The following is a 17290-nucleotide window of genomic DNA, read 5'->3' as shown; positions in this document are numbered from 1 at the left end:
CATGACAGATTCTCCATGTTGGCACTTTTCTGCTTTTCCCACCATTCTGAGAACCATTAGCCTGAGCAATTGTCACTTTTTTTCTTTCCAAGCTATTCCACAGTTTGTGCACTCAACTCTCGTGGGCTTTTAAAAAACAGCCTTGTTGGCCAGGCGTGGTGGCTCACGCCTGTAATCCCAGCACTTTGGGAGGCCGAGGCGGGCGGATCACCTGAGGTCGGGAGTTCGAGACCAGCCTGACCAACATGGAGAAACCCTTCTCTACTAAAAATACAAAATTAGCTGGGCATGGTGGCACATACCTGTAATTCCAGCTACTCAGGAGGCTGAGGCAGGAGAATCACTTAAACCCGGGAGGTGGAGGTTGCAGTGAGCCGAGATTGCACTCCAGCCTGGGCAACAAGAGCAAAACTCTGTCTCAAAATAAAAAATAAAAATAAATAAATAAAATAAAAACAGCCTTGTTGAAAAATAATTCACATACAATTCACCCATATAAAATGTTCAATGGTGTTTAGCATTTTACACTATTTTCATGTGTAACATAAACTTTGCCATTTTAACTGTTTTAAGTGTACAATTCAGTAGCATTAATTCCATTCAAAATGTTGTACAACCATCACCACTATCTATTTTGAAAACTTTTTTTTCACCCCAATAGAAACTCTGTCCCCATTAAACCACTCCCCCTCTTCCATTCAGCCCCTGTAAACTCTAATTTACTTTCTGTCTGTATGCATTCACCTATCCTGGACATTTCATGTAAATGGAATCATGTGAGCCAGGCACAGTGGCTCACACCTGTAATCCCAGCACTTTGGGAAGCCGAGGCAGGCAGATCACTTGAGGTCAGGAGTTTGAGACCAGCCTGGCCAACATGGCGAAGCCCCATCTCTACCAAAAATACAAAACTTAGCTGGGCATGGTGGTGGGCAGCTGTAATCCCAGCTACTCGGGAGGCTGAGGCAGGAGAATCACTTGAACCCAGGAGGCAGAGGTTGCAGTGAGTGAGCTGAGATTGTGCCACTGCACTGCAGCCTGGGTGACAGATGGAGACCTCTGTCTCAAAAAAAAAAAAAAAAAAAAGGGAATCTTACGATATTTGTCCTTTTTGTGTTTGACTTCTTTCACTTAATGTAATGTTTTTGAGATTCAGTCATATTCATCCATGTTGTAGCATGTATCAGAACTCAGAATTTCTTTTTTTTTTTTTTAAAGACAGTCTCATGCTGTCACTCAGGCTGGAGTGCTGTGGTGCGATCTCGGCTCACTGCAACCTCCGCCTCTTGGGTTCAAGTGATTCTCGTGCCTCAGCTACCCAAGTAGTTGGGATTACAGGCACACAACACCACATCTGGCTAATTTTTATATTTTTAGTAGAGATGGGGTTTCACCACGTTGGCCAGGCTGTTCTCAAACTCCTGACCTCAGCTGACCTGCCTGCCTTGGCCTCCCAAAGTGCTGGGATTACAGGTGTGAGCCATCATGTCCAGCCCTTCATTCTATTTTATAGCTGAATAATATTTCCTTGTAGGGAAAGACCACATTTTGCTTATCCATCTGTTCATGGTCACTTGGATTGTTTCCACCTTCTGTGAAGAATGCTGCAATGAACATGGTTATACAAGCTGAGTTCCTGCTTTCAGAGTGCTTTTAAAAAGTCACCCATTTGCTATTTTATCACAAATCCCCTTGAGATTTATCCCTAAACCATTATTTAAGTCTTTTTACTTCTCTGACTATCTCATAAATAAAAATGCCCACCTAGACATCTTAGAACCCTCTTTACTGAAAAGAGGGAAAATCGGTTGGGATGCTGGTAACATTTATTCTCTCCAGTTGTTCAGGCGAATTCTTTGTCATGAAGTTATTTTTCCACTGAAAGGAAACCTGTCACTGCCAGGAGACACTTAAGGGATGTTAAGTAATGTTTCCCTTAGAGCAATTTATAAGTGTTAGGCTTTTCCCCTTGTACAAAATACAGAGCTAAGAAAAATGTCTAATGCAGCTGGGAAAGATTTTCATTCTTAGGAGGCTGCTGGACATTTAGAGATGAACTTAAGTGGAGCAGAACATTTATATTTATAAATTGTTCCTCCAATGTATTTGACCCAACACTCCATGGTATCCACGTCATTCTGCATCTGTTATACAGCTGACCTAACGATTCACAGCCAATTACCATCCCAGGACTTCCGTTTCCTCACATAAAATGAAGATAACCTCTAACATGTCCTGCAGCTCCAAAATTATCCTTTCTGAACGTGATTCCATGAGGAAAAGGAGGCCTAGTCCCCTTGGATATATCTCCTGTGTATCCCAAGTTGGTTTAACACCATACATGCCCTTTGAATATTATTGAAATCAGTATGATCTGGCCGAGCATAGTGGGTCATGCGTGTAATCCCAGCACTATGAGAGGCCAAGACGGGTGGATCACTTTGCTGCAGGATAATTAAGGAATTAGAGAGACTGAGGGGTTAAGGAGGAATTATTTAATTACTTAGGTGCACCAACCCAGTCGGATTAACATCCAAAGGACTGGGCCCCGAACAAGAGTCAAGCTAACTTTTTTTTTTTTTTTTTTTTTTTTTTTGAGACGGAGTCTTGCTTTGTCACCCAGGCTGGAGTGCAGTGGCCGGATCTCAGCTCACTGCAAGCTCCTCCTCTCGGGTTCGTGCAATTCTCCTGCCTCAGCCTCCCGAGTAGCTGGGACTACAGGCACCCGCCACCTCGCCCGGCTAGTTTTTTGTATTTTTTTAGTAGAGACGGGGTTTCACCGTATTAGCCAGGATGGTCTCGATCTCCTGACCTCATGATCCGCCCGTCTCAGCCTCCCAAAGTGCTGGGATTACAGGCTTGAGCCACCGCGCCCGGCCGAGTCAAGCTAACTTTTAAGCATTTTCTGGGGTGTGGAGAGATCTGTGCCGGGGGAAGCATATTACAGAAGCGAGAAACAAAGACAGTTATTTAATTGAGACATGCATTACATTATTTTGTACTTTTTAAGGAACAACATGTTTTACAACTTGAGTTTATCTGTCTAGTGACCTTGCAGCTGCACAGCTAGAGAAACAGCATCTTTACAATGCCAGGGAAAGGGAGAGAGAAGGCTCACTAGCCACAGAAATACAGGCAGTTAATTTTAAAGGACTACAGCTCTTTCTCTTCCTCAGGGGGAACAGGGTTTTCTTATATATAACTGAGTTTTTGTTTAAACCTTTTTTTAATTTTTTTTAATTCCTGTTTCGGCTTGAGCTGAGTTCAAGACCAGCCTGGCAACATGGCAAAACCCCATCTCTACCAAAAAAAATTAGCCGGGCGTGGTGGCAGGTACCTGTATTCCCAGCTTCTTGGAAGGCTGAGGTGGGATTATCTCTTGAGCCCAGAAGGTAGAGGTTGCAGTGAGCTGTGATTGCACCACTGCACTCCAGCCTGGGTGATAGAGCCAGACCTTGTCTCAAAACAAAACAAAACAAAACAAAACAAAATCAGTATGATCTGAATTACGTCATATTAGTGAGACCTAACCATAGAAGCTACCCTCTCTTTGATAAGTTGATTTTCAAGATGAATATTTTGAAACTTCCAGATTAGCTGGGCATGGTACTGCACAACTGTAGTCCCAAGTACTCAGGAGGCAGAGATGGAAGGATCGCCTGAGCCCATGAGGTCAAGGCTGCAGTGAGCTATGATTTTGCCACTGCACTCCAGCCTGGGTGACAGAGACCCATCTCTAAATAAATAAATAAATAAAAATTGGGCGCAGTGGCTCACACCTGTAATCCAGTACTTTGTGAGGCCAAGGCAGGAGGATAGCTTGAGCCCAGGAGTTTAAGATCAGCCAGGGCAACATAGCAAGACCCCATCTCTACACACACACTCAATTTTTTAAATTAGCTTGGTGTGGTGCACGCCTATAGTCCCAGCTACTTGGGAGGCTGAGGTGGAGGGATCACAAGCCTGGGAAGTTGAGGCTACAGTGAGGTATGATTGTGCCACTGCCCTCCAGCCTGGACAACAGAGGGAGACCCTGTCTCAAAAAATACATACATAAATAAATAAAAACAAAAAATTTCCAGAGGAGATAGGTCCTCCTGTGCCTCTAATATTTTCCTCTATAAATATTTTTGCTTCATACTTTCTTTGTGTGAGTTTATCGGCTTCACAGGTGTGTTTTAGCTCTATTCCTTTATAGGAATTATCAATTTTTTTTTGTTTTGAGACAGAGTCTCACTCTACCACCCAAGTTGGAGTGCAGTGGTGTGATCTCAGCTTATTGCAACCTCTGCCTCCCGGGTTCAAGCAATTCTTCTGCCTCATCCTCCTGAGTACCTGGGATTATAGGCACGTGCCACCATGCCTGACTAATTTTTGTAATTTTAGTAGAGATGGAGTTTCACCATATTGGCCAGGCTGGTCTTGAACTCCTGACCTAGTGATCCACCCACCTTGGCCTCCCAAAGTGCTGGGATTACAGACCTGAGCCACTGCGCCCAGTCTCAACTTTTCTTCTACCAGTTAGCCAGTGATACATTCTCCTTCATTCCCGTCAGTATATAAAAATGATATTTCTCCCATCAGAACACAAAAATCCTCTCTTTCACCCACCTGCTGCCAACCATGTCCTCCTTCGTGACACTTTGACATTTTGGACTGGCTACTTAAATATATGAATTTAAAAATTTTTTTTTTTTTCTTTTTGACAGAATCTCCCTCTGTCACCCAGGCTGGAGTGCCATGGCATAATCTCGGCTCACCGAAACCTCCACCTCCGGGTTCAAGTGATTCTCCTGCCTCAGCTTCCCAAGTAGCTGGGATTACAGGTGTGAGCCACTATGCCTGGCATGAATATAAATTTCTCCTCCACTTTGCTGTGGGGGGCTGTCCTATACATAAAAGAATGTTTAGCAGCATCCCTAGTATCTATCTACCCGATGCCGGAAGCAACACCCACCCCACCTCAGACGTCTCCAGACATTGCCAAATGTCCCTTAGGAATACAGTCACCACCCTGCCTCCACCCCAGTTGAGAACCACTTCTCTGCAGCAAAACTCCTCAAAAGAATTGGCCGGGCACAGTGGCTCAAGCTTATAATCCCAGCACTTTGGGAAGCCGAGGCGGGTGGATCACCAGGTCAAGAGTTCAAGACTAGCCTGGCCAGCATGGGGAAACCCCATCTCTACTAAAAATACAAAAAGTAGCCAGCCGGGCGTGGTGGCGCATGCCTGTAATCCCAGCTACTTGGGAGGCTGAGGCAGGAGAATCGCTTGAACCCAGGAGGTGGAGGTTGCAGTGAACCAAGATCATGCCACTGCACTCCAGCCTGGGCGAAAGAGTGAGATCCTGTCTCAAAAAAAAGAATTATCAGCTGGGCAAGGTGGCTCAAGTCTGTAATTCCAGCACTGTAGGAGGCCAAGGCAGGCAGATTACCTGAGGTCAGGTGTTCAAGACTAGCCTGGACAACATAGTAAAACCCCTTCTCTACTAAAATATACAAAAATTAGCAGGGCATGTTGGCACATCCCTGTAATCCAGCTACTGGGGAGGCTAAGGCAGGAGAATCACTTGAATTTGGGAGGCAGAGGTTGCAGTGAGCCAAGATCATGCCATTGAACTCCAGCCTGGGCGACAGAGCAAGACTGCATTTCAAAAAAAAAAGAATTATCTATCTGCACTGTCTCACATGTGTCTCCTTCTCTTTACCAAAGTGCCACTGAAAATGTTCTTGTTGAGATCATCAATGACTTTCATGTTGCTAAATGCTATGGTTATTTCTCCATAAGATGCAAAAAATTAGCTGGGCGTGGTGGCGGGCGCCTGTAGTCCCAGCTACTCAGGAGGCTGAGGCAGGAGAATGGTGTGAACCAGGGAGGCAGAGCTTACAGTGAGCCGAGATCATGCCACTGCACTCCAGTCTGGGCAACAGAGCAAGACTCTGTCTCAAAAAAAAAAAAGAAAAAAGTATAATAGCAAACACTTATATAGTGCTTCTGGAACAGGAATTAAAAGAAATTAAAGAATGTGTAAGCAAAAACTCAGTTGTATGTAAAAAAAACCAATTCCCCCTGAGGAAGAGAAAGAGCCGGAGTCCTTTAAAACTTAACTGCCTGTTTTTCTGTCTGTGGCTAGTGTGCCTTATCTCTCCCTTTCCCAGGCTATGTAAAGACTCTGTTTCTCTAGCTGTGTGGCTGCAAGGTCACTAGACAGATAAACTCAAGTCGTAAAACATGTTTTTCCTTGAAAAGTAAGAAATGGGCCGGGCGCGGTGGCTCAAGCCTGTAATCCCAGCACTTTGGGAGGCCGAGACGGGCGGATCACGAGGTCAGGAGATCGAGACCATCCTGGCTAACACGGTGAAATCCCGTCTCTACTGAAAATATGAAAAACTAGCCGGGCGAGGTGGCGGGCGCCTGTAGTCCCAGCTACTCGGGAGGCTGAGGCAGGAGAATGGCGTAAACCCGGGAGGCGGAGCTTGCAGTGAGCTGCGATCCAGTCACTGCACTGCAGCCTGGGCGACAGAGCGAGACTCCGTCTCAAAAAAAAAAAAAAAAAAAAAAAAAGAAAAGTAAGAAATGATGTAATGCATGTCTCAACTGAATAACTGTCTTTGTTTCTCACTTCTGTAATATGCTTCCCCCTGCACAGATCTCCCCCCATCCCACAAAATGCTTAAAAGGTAACTTGACTCCTTGTTAGGGGCTCTTTGAATGTAACTTTGAATGTAAATCCAACTGGATCGATGCACCAAAATAATAAATAATAAGTATCCTCCTCAACCCCTCGGTCTCTTTGATTCCTAAATTATCCTGCTACACTGCAAGGGACCCAGAGATCTCCTCCAGCCCCTCTTTTAACTCTTAGCGGGTTTTTGAGCTGAATCTAGAAAATGAACTGACACCAGGCAGATTAACAAGAGAAAAGTGTACAAACTTTGTTTCACATGTACGGGGGAGTCTACACAAAAGAGTGAAGTCTGAAGAAGTGGTCAAATAAGATGCTTTTTACGTTTTAGACAAAGAGCAATACATTTGAGAAGAAATGACAGGACAAAGAAAATCTGGCTGGTGCAGTAAATTTTTCAGGGGAGTCACTAGGCGATAAATGGTGGGGAGTGCCAAACTGGTGGAAGTAAGGGTAACTTTGAGAAGTATGTTTACAGAGGTCCATTGTAGCCTTTAGTTTTGAGTCTCTGGAGATAAAGGCTATTTTCTTGCTCTTATATGGAGAGGGTACCTTTTCCAGATAAATCCTCATCACTTGTTACATGCAGGAAAACAGTGGTCAGCTTATTGTTTCTGAAACTTTACTTTCTCTATTTTTTTTTTTTTTTTTTTTTGTGATGGGGTCTCACTCTGTCACCCTAACTGGAGTGCAGTGACACAATCTAGGCTCGCTCCAACCTCCGCCTTCCAGGTTCAAGTGATTCCCATGCCCCTGTCTCCTGAGTAGCATGCACCACCACGACCAGCTAATTTTTGTATTTTTAGTAGAGACAGGGTTTCACCATGTTGGCCAGGATGGTCTTGAACTCCTGGGCTCCAGTGATCAGCCTGCCTCGGCTTCCCAAAGTGCTTGAATTACAGGCATGAGCCACCGTGCCCAGCCTTTCTAATGCTTTTTTTTTTTTTTTTTTTTTTGAGACGGAGTCTCGCTCTGTCACCCAGGCTGGACTGCAGTGGCGCGATCTCGGCTCGCTGCAAGCTCCGCCTCCCAGGTTCACGCCATTCTCCTGCCTCAGCCTCCTAGTAGCTGGGACTACAGGCGCGCACAACCACGCCCGGCTAATTTTTTTGTATTTTTAGTAGAGACGGGATTTCACCGTGTTAGCCAGGATGGTCTAGATCTCCTGACCTCGTGATCCGCCCGCCTCGGCCTCCCAAAGTGCTGGGATTACAGGCGTGAGCCACCGCGCCCGGCCTCTCTAACGCTTTTTAACTCAATAATTGATATATCGATTTGGCATATTTGGAGTTTTGGGATTTGTTTTTGTTTTTGTTTTTGAGACAGGGTCTCTCTTTGTCACCCAGGCTGGAGTGCAGTGGTGGGATCATGGCTCACTGCAGCCTCCACTTCCTGGGCTCAAGTGATTCCCCTGCCTCAGCCTCCCTGGTAGCTGGGAGTATAGATGAGCACCGCCGTGTCTGGCTAATTTTTGTGTTTTTTTGTACAGACGTGGTCTTGCCATATTGCCTAGGCAGGTCTTGAACTCCTGACCTCAAGTGATCTGCCTGCCTCGGCCTCCCAAAGTACTGGGATTACAACCACCATGCCCAGTCCAATCTGGCTTATTTTGGGATGGCATGTCCTTTGCTCCTTTAGTGCTCACAGTGTGCCAGGTGTTGTTCTAAGTGTCTTAGATATGGTGGAACACCTTGCTGGTTCAACCACCAGAGCAGCTCATTTTAAAAATATTTTCTGTCTTTCATAACAAAATTATAGTCAGCAATAATCTGAAATGAAGTGACTAATAATCATGGCCAGAAAAGAAACAGTGAAAGTTTTACTTTATTGAATTTCATGGCCGGGCATGGTGGCTCACACCTGTAATCCCAGGACTTTGGGAGGCCGAAGCAGGTGGATCACCTGAGGTCCAGAGTTCAATACCAGCCTGGCCAACATAGTGAAACCCTGTCTCTACTAAAAATATAAAAATTAGTCTGTAATACCAGCACTTTGGGAGGTCGAGGTGGGTGGATCACCTGAGGCCGGGAGTTCAAGACCAGCCTGACCAACATGGAGAAACCCCGTCTCTACTAAAAATACAAAATTAGCTGGGCGTGGTGGTGCACGCGTGTAGTCCCAGCTACTTAGGAGGCTGAGGCAGGAGAATCACCTGAACCTAGAAAGTGGAGGTTACAGTGAGTGGAGATCATGCCATTGCACTCCAGACTAAGCAACGAGAGCAAAGCTCCTTCTCAAAAAAAAAAAAAAAAAAATTAGCCGGGCATGGTGGTGTGCATCTGTAATCCCAGCTACTCAGGAGGCTGAGGTGGGAGAATCGCTTGAGCCCAGGAGGTGGAGGCTGCATTGAGCTGAGATCATGCCACTACACTCCAGCTAGGATGACAGAGTGAGAGTCTGTCTCAAAAGAAAAAAAAAAACTCAAATTAATATTATGGTACAAAAAGGTAACGAATTAATGCTTTTAAATTACATTTATATATTTGTGTATATATGTGTGTATATACACATATAAATATATTTATGGCTGGGCACAGTGGCTCATGCCTGTAATCTCAGCACTTTGGGAGGCTGAGGGGGGTGGATCACGAGGTCAGGAGTTGGAGACCAGCCTGACCAACATGGTGAAGCTCCATCTCTACTAAAAATAGAAAAATTACCCGGGAATGGTGGCACCTGCCTGTAATCCCAGCTACTCAGGAGGCTGAGGCAGGAGAATTGCGCCACTGCACTCCAGCCTGGGTGACAGAGTGAGACTCCATCTCAAATATGTATCTATATATAGATATAGATATAGAGGTAGATATAGCTATGATATAGCTATAGAGAGAGAGAGAGAGAGCTATATAGATCTATATCTATATAGATCTATATAGATATATTTTTGTATTTGTAGTAGAGACGGGGTTTCACTGTGTTGGCCAGGATGGTCTCGATCAGCTGACCTCATGATCCGCCCGCCTTGGCCTCCCAAGTGCTAGGATTACAGGCGTGAGCCACCACACCCAGCCCAATTTTTTTTTTTTTTTCCAGATGGGGTCTCCCTGTGTTGCTTAGACTGGGTCGAACTTCTGGACTCAGGGATCCTCCTGCCTCAGCCTCCTGAGCCACCATACATGGCCTATTTTATTATTTTTATTATATTATATATTATATATATTATTATAGTTTATATTATATATTTTTTTCATAAATCAAAGTACTATTTTATTAAATGAGTTATTTTATACAACATGAGCATCAATATAATTACAGTTGTAAAAAAATTTTTTATAACAAGGATGGACTGATTTTCAGATTTCCAAATCAGAGTCAACTGTACATTTACACAGAATTGTCTTTGCATGAAGCCCAAAAGGGAACAGCATAAAAATGAGTGTTTCTGTAGCCCCTTTATTTTTGCTGATCAACAATTTGTTAGAAAAGCAGCTGCAGGTATGTTACCTAAGGTCTGAGACAGTAGAAGAGTCAAAGGTGTCATGAATTCACCTGTAAACAACCTTATGCCTGAACATCAGCTAATTCTGGAGTAAGTGGAGTCTTAGGATGCTTGCTCTCAAAGTGCTGCTTGAAGGTCTTAGGGTCTGGCATTTGTGTCCTACAGACACTGCAGGTATATATTAAGGCAGCTTTGGCAGCAGCCTTTTGGTCATGTCCTTGTTTCTTCTTTTGTCCAGCTTGCTTTTTGGCATTTTTCTGCTGAAACTGAAATTTTCTGCTGTCCACGAGCCATATCCGGGCCGGGACAGTCTTGCGTCAGAGAGATTGCACAGTGCGAGAGGGCCAGGAGAGGACGCCGGAGGGAGAGGCTATATTATATATATTATATATTTTATTGTCTGCCTGGGAATATGGCAATATCAATATAATATATATTACATAGTATTATATAATATATATTATTTATTATATAATATTATAATTTTTTATTTTATTTTATTTTGAGACAGAGTCTTGTTCTGTTGCCCAGGCTGGAGTGCAGTGGCGCAATCTTGACTCACTGCAACTTCCACCTGCTGGGTTTGGGCAATTCTCCTGCCTCAGCCTTCCAAGTAGCTGGGATTAACAGGCGTCTGCCACCACAGCCAGCTAATTTTTGTATCTTTAGTAGAGACAGGGTTTCACCATGTTCACCAGGCTCGTCTTGAACTCCCGACGTCAGGTGAACCACCTGTCTCAGCTTCCCAAAGTGCTGGGATTACAGGTGTGAGCCACCGTGCCTGGCCTGTTTTGTTTTGTTTTGTTTTGTTTTGAGATGGAGTCTTCCTCTGTTGCCCAGGCTGGAGTGCAGTGGTGCAAACCTACCCCTCTCTGACCTATGCCCTGGGGTGGATCACTTCTACCATGCTGCCCTTAATAAGCTTCCCACCATGAATTAATTTAATCTTTATAACAATCCCATTAAATAGGTGCTGTTATATCTCCCCCATTTCACAGAAGGGGTGACTAAGGTTCCGGAAAATTAAGTGAGTTTTAAATTAACATAATAAATGGCAAAAATGAGATTTAAACCCAGGCAGTCTAGTGCCTATTTCTATGCTTTTAATGGCTCCCCACTGCCATTTATGAAGGACAATGTAAAGAATACCTGTATCGGCCAGGTGCGGTGGCTTATGCCTGTAATCCCAGAATTTTGGGAGGCTGAGGCAGGCGGATCACGAGATTAGATCGAGACCGTCCTGGCTAACACGGTGAAACCGCATACTAAAAATACAAAAAATCACCTGGGCGTGGTGGCCCTCACCTGTAGTCTCAGCTACTTGGAAGGCTGAGGCAGGAGAATCACTTGAACCTGGGAGGTGGAGGTTGCAGTGAGCCAAGATGGCACCGCTGCACTCCAGCCTGGGTGACAGTGTGAGACTCCATCTCCAAACACACACACAAAAAGAATACCTGTATCTTTACCATTTAACTTTTTTAGCTGTTACATTTTGCCACAGTTGAAGTTCCCATAGATCCTTTTCCCATCTCATTCCCTACTCTCCTTTCCTAGATGTAAGGTTCAATTTTATTTTGGTGGGCATCTTCTCTGTGAACTTTTACTTTTCCTAAATATGTATGTATCCAAAAACAATGTATAATATCCTGTATATTTTCCAACTTTATTTAAATGATATCATAGAGTGATACAATTCTACAACTTACTTTATTCAATAAACTTTTTACATTTATCCATGTTAACATTAATACATGTGTTAGAGTTCATTTATTTTATTTTATTTATTTATTTTTGAGACAGAGTCTCGCTCTGTCGCCCAGGCTGGAGTGCAGTGGCCAGATCTCAGCTCACTGCAAGCTCTGCCTCCTGGGTTTACGCCATTCTCCTGCCTCAGCCTCCCGAGTAGCCGGGACTACAGGCGCCCGCCACCGCGCCCGGCTAGTTTTTTGCATTTTTAGTAGAGACGGGGTTTCACCATGTTAGCCAGGATGGTCTCGATCTCCTGACCTCGTGATCCGCCCGTCTCGGCCTCCCAAAGTGCAGGGATTACAGGCTTGAGCCACCGCACCAGGCCTCATTTATGTTTTAAATGCTGCATAGCATTTCCTTGCATAAATGTAGCAGAATGTATCCATTCTTCTGTTAATGTATAAACAATATGTTTCAAGGCTTTAGTCTTCTATACATAGAGAGTTCTCCTTATTTTCATTTTGGCCAACCTTTAAAAATTGGAACACTTGGCCAAGCACAGTGGCTCATGCCTGTAATCCCAGCACTTTGGGAGGTGGAGGCAGGTGGATCACCTGAGGTCAGGAGTTTGAGACTAGCCTGGCCAACATGGTGAAACCCTGTCTCTACCAAAAATACAAAAATTAGCCTGATGTGATGGCGCATGCCTATAGTACCAGCCACTCAGGAGGCTGAGGCAGGAGAATCGCTTGAACCTGGGAGGCAGAGGCTGCAATGAGCCAAGATCGTGCCACTGCACTCCAGCCTGGGTGACAGAGTGAAACTGTTTCAAAAAAAAAAAAAAAAAAACTGGATTACTTCAAATTTTAAAATCCAGATTTATGACTATGAATTCTTTTAAAAAGTCAAATGATACAGAAAATTCCCAGCTGCCTGGGACTAATATGTTGAAATTAAGTTACAGCTGCCCATGTAGATAGGGCACATTCCAGTTGGTTACAACTTCCCTGCTCCTCCCAGTGTGCTGAATGGTGATATCAATTGCCATTTGTCAAGATGACAATGTTATATATTGGTTTTGGATATATACATATTTAGAAAAAGTATTTAAGGCTGGGCACGGTTGCTCACGGCTGTAATCCCAGCACTTTGGGAGGCTGAGGTGGGTGGATCTCCTGACATCGGGAGTTCAAGACCAGCCTGGCCAACAGGGCGAAACCTCATCTCTACTAAAAATACAAAAATTAGCTGGGCATGGTGGCACCTTCCTGTTATCCCAGCTACTTAGGAGGCTGAGGCAGAGAATCGCTTGAACCCAGGAGGCAGCGTTTGCAGTGAGCCAAGATCACACTATTGCACTCCAACCTAGGCAAGAAGAGTGAAACTCCATCTCAGAAAAAAAGAAAAAAAGAAAGAAAAGAAAAAGTATTTAAAAGTTCACAGAAGGCCAGGCATGGTGGCTCATGCCTGTAATCCTAGCACTTTGGAAGGCCGAGGCTGGAGGATCACCTGAGGTCAGGAGTTCAAGACCAGAGTAGCAAACATAGTGAAATCTCGTCTCTACTAAAAATACAAAAATGAGCCAGGCATGGTGGTGCATGCCTTTAATCCCAGATACTCAGGAGGCTGAGGCAGGAGAATCACTTGAACCTGGGAGGCGGAGGTTGTGGTGAGCAGAGATCCCACCACTGCACTCCAACCTGGGTGACAGTGAGATTCTGTCTCAAGAAAAAAAAAAGTTCGGCTGGTTGTGGTGACTCAAGCCTGTAATCCCAGCACTTTGAGAGGCTGAGGTGGACGGATCACCTGAGGTCAGGAGTTGGAGACCAGCCTGACCAACATGGAGAAACCCTGTCTCTACTAAAAATACAAAATTAGGGCCGGGCGCGGTGGCTCAAGCCTGTAATCCCAGCACTTTGGGAGGCCGAGAGGGGCGGATCACGAGGTCAGGAGATCGAGACCATCCTGGCTAACACAGTGAAACCCCGTCTCTACTAAAAATACAAAAACTTAGCCGGGCGAGGTGGCAGGTGCCTGTAGTCCCAGCTACTCGGGAGGCTGAGGCAGGAGAATGGCGTGAACCCGGGAGGCAGAGCTTGCAGTGAGCTGAGATCCGGCCACTGCACTCCAGCCTGGGTGACAGAGCGAGACTCCGTCTCAAAAAAAAAAAAAAATACAAAATTAGGCCGGGTGCGGTGGCTCACGCCTATAATCCCAGCACTTTGGGAGGCCGAGGTGGGCGGATCATGAGGTCAGGAGATTGAGACCATCCTGGCTAACACAGTGAAACCCCATTTCTACTAAAAATACAAAAAATTAGCTGGGTGTGGTGGCAGGCGCCTGTAGTCCCAGCTACTTGGGAGGCTGAGGCAGGAGAATGGCGTGAACCCAGGAGGCGGAGCTTGCAGTGAGCCGAGATCATGCCACTGCCCTCCAGTCTGGGCGACAGAGCGAGACTCCTCTCAAAAAATAAATAAATAAATAAAATAAAAATACAAAATTAGCTGGGCGTGGTTGTCAGGCCTCTGAGCCCAAGCCTGCAGATATACATCCAGATGGCCTGAAATAACTAAGAATCACAAAAGAAGTGAAAATGGCCAGTTCCTGCCTTAACTGATAATATGACCTTGTGAAATTCCTTCTCCTGGCGCAAAAGCTCCCCCACTGAGCACCTTGTGAGCCATGGCCCTGCCTGCCAGAGAACAACCCCCTTTGATTGTAATTTTCTACTACCTACCCAAATCTTATAAAATGGCTCCGCCCCTATCTCCCTTCGCTGACTCTCTTTTCAGACTCAGCCTGCCTGCACCCAGGTGAAATAAACAACCTTGTTGCTCACACAAAGCCTGTTTGGTGGTCTCTCCACATGGACACGCATGACATTTGGTGCCAAAACCCGGGACAGGAGGACTCCTTCGGGAGACCAGTCCGCTGTCATCACCCTCACTCCATGAGGACCTCGGGTCCTCAGACCAACCAGCCCAAGGAATATCTCATGAATTTCAAATCGGATGAGCAGTCTTTTCACTCTCTTCTCCAGCTTCTCTTGCTACCCTTCAATCTCCCTCTCTCGCTACCCTTCAATCTCCCTGTCCTTCCAATTCCAGTTCTTTTTCCTCTCTAGTAGAGACAAAGGAGACACATTTTATCCATGGACCCAAAACTCCGGTGCCGGTCACAGACTTGGGAAGGCAGCCTTCCTTGCTGTTTAATCACTGCAGAGACACCTGCCTGATTATTCACCCACAGTCCATTGGTGTCTGATCACTGCGGGGACACCTGCCTTGGTCATTCACCCACATTCCCTTGGTGGCAAGTCAATTGTGGGGACACCTGCTTTGGCTGCTCACCCACATTGCAGCCCAGGGCTGCTCACCATCCCCCTTCTCCATGTCTCTACCTTTCTCTTTAAATTTACCTCCTTCACTACGGGCAACCTTCTGCCCTCCATTCCCCCATCTTCTCCCTTTGAGAGGCTGAGGTGGGCGGATCACCTGAGGTCGGGAGTTGGAGACCAGCCTGACCAACAGGGAGAAACCCTGTCTCTACTAAAAATACAAAATTAGCTGGGCATGGTTGTCAGGCCTCTGAGCCCAAGCCTGCAGGTATACATCCAGATGGCCTGAAGTAACTGAAGAATAACAAAAGAAGTGAAAGTGGCTGGTTCCTGCCTTAACTGATGACATTACCTTGTGAAATTCCTTCTCCTGTCTCAGAAGCCTTAGAGCCTGTGCTCTTAAAAACTTAAAACCTCAGGCCGGGCGCGGTGGCTCAAGCCTGTAATCCCAGCACTTTGGGAGGCCGAGACGGGCGGATCACGAGGTCAGGAGATCGAGACCATCCTGGCTAACACGGTGAAACCCCGTCTCTACTAAAAATACAAAAAACTAGCCGGGCGAGGTGGCGGGCGCCTGTAGTCCCAGCTACTCAGGAGGCTGAGGCAGGAGAATGGCGTAAACCTGGGAGGTGGAGCTTGCAGTGAGCTGAGATCCGGCCACTGTACTCCAACCTGGGCGACAGAGCGAGACTCCGTCTCAAAAAAAAAAAAAACAAAAAAAAACTTAAAACCTCTTCAGCTCTCACCTGACCTAAATACGTAAGCATCTTATTTTCTTCTGCGACACCACTTGGCCCCAACACAAACTCTACAATGGTTCTAAATAGGCAGAAAATGGCACTTTTGATTCTCCATTTTACAAGACCTGGATGATTTTTGTCGAAAAATGGACAAATGGTCTAAGGTGGCTGATGTCCAGGCATTCTTTTACATATTGGTCCCTCCCTAGTCTCTGTTCCCAATGTGACTCATCCCAAATCCTCCTTCTTTCCCTCCTGCCTGTCCCTTCAGTCCCAACCCCAAGCATCACTGAGTCTTTTGAATCTTCCTTTTCTACAGACCCATCTGACCTCTCCTCCCCAGGTTGCTCCACACCAGGCTGAGACAGGTCCCAATTCTTCCTCAGCCTCCGCTTCCCCACCTTATAATCCTTTTATCACCTCCCCTCCTCATACCCGGTCTGGCTTACAGTTTTGTTCCATGACTAGCCCTCCCCCACCTGCCCAAAAATTTCCTCTTAAAAAGGTGGCTGGAGCTAAAGGCATAGTCAAGGTTAATGCTTCTTTTTCTTTATCCGACTTCTCCCAAATCAGTTAGCATTTAGGCTCTTTTTCGTCAAATGGGTTTTGTCAAAAAACCCAGCCCAGTCCATGGCCCGTTTGGCAACAACCCTTAGATACTTTACCAACCTAGACGCAGAAGGGCCAGAAGGCTGTCTTATTCTCAATATACATTTTATTACCCAACCCACTCCCGACCTTAAAAAAAAAGCTCCAGAAATTAGATTCTGGCCCTCAAACCCCACAACAGGACTTAATTAACCTTGCCTTCATGATGTACAATAATAGAGTAGAGGCAGCCAAGTAGCAACGTATTTCTAAGTTGCAATTCCTTGCCTCCACTGTGAGACAAACCCCAGCCACATCTCCAGCACACAAGAACTTCCAAACACCTGAACCACAGCAGCCAGGCATTCCTCCATGACCACCTGTCACACACGTCCATGTGAAGATACCACCAAACAGGCTTTGTGTGAGCAACAAGGCTGTTTATTTCACCTGGATGCAGGCAGGCTGAGTCCAAAAAGAGAGTCAGCAAAGGGTGGTGGGATTATCATTAGTTCTTATAGGTTTGGGATAGGCGTACAAAGTACATTCTTAAGGGCAGGGGAGAATATTACAAAGTACCTTCTTAAGGGCAGAGTAGACTATATCGTATCAGTTAGGGTGGGCAGGAACAAATCGCAGTGGTGGATTGTCATCAGTTAAGGCTATTTTCACTTCTTTGTGGATCTTCAGTTGCTTCAGGCCCTCTGGATGTATACATGCAGGTCACAGGGGATATGATGGCTTAGCTTGGGCTCAGAGACCTGACCCTGCCTACCCAGGATCTTGCTTCAAGTGCTAGAAATCTGGCCACT

The 17290-nt window shown here is 45.6% G+C and overlaps 1 pseudogene; it reads right to left on the bottom strand.

Moving 5' to 3' along the window:
* Positions 1-10064: 10064 nt before the first annotated feature.
* LOC709103 (zinc finger protein 706 pseudogene) lies at positions 10065-10449 on the bottom strand (annotated as a pseudogene).
* Between the last annotated feature and the right edge of the window lie 6841 nt (positions 10450-17290).

Source organism: Macaca mulatta, chromosome 11 (assembly GCF_049350105.2).
Source record: "Macaca mulatta isolate MMU2019108-1 chromosome 11, T2T-MMU8v2.0, whole genome shotgun sequence".
In the NCBI taxonomy this organism is placed as follows: Eukaryota; Metazoa; Chordata; class Mammalia; order Primates; family Cercopithecidae; genus Macaca; species Macaca mulatta.
This window is presented reverse-complemented; position numbering and strand designations above follow the sequence as displayed.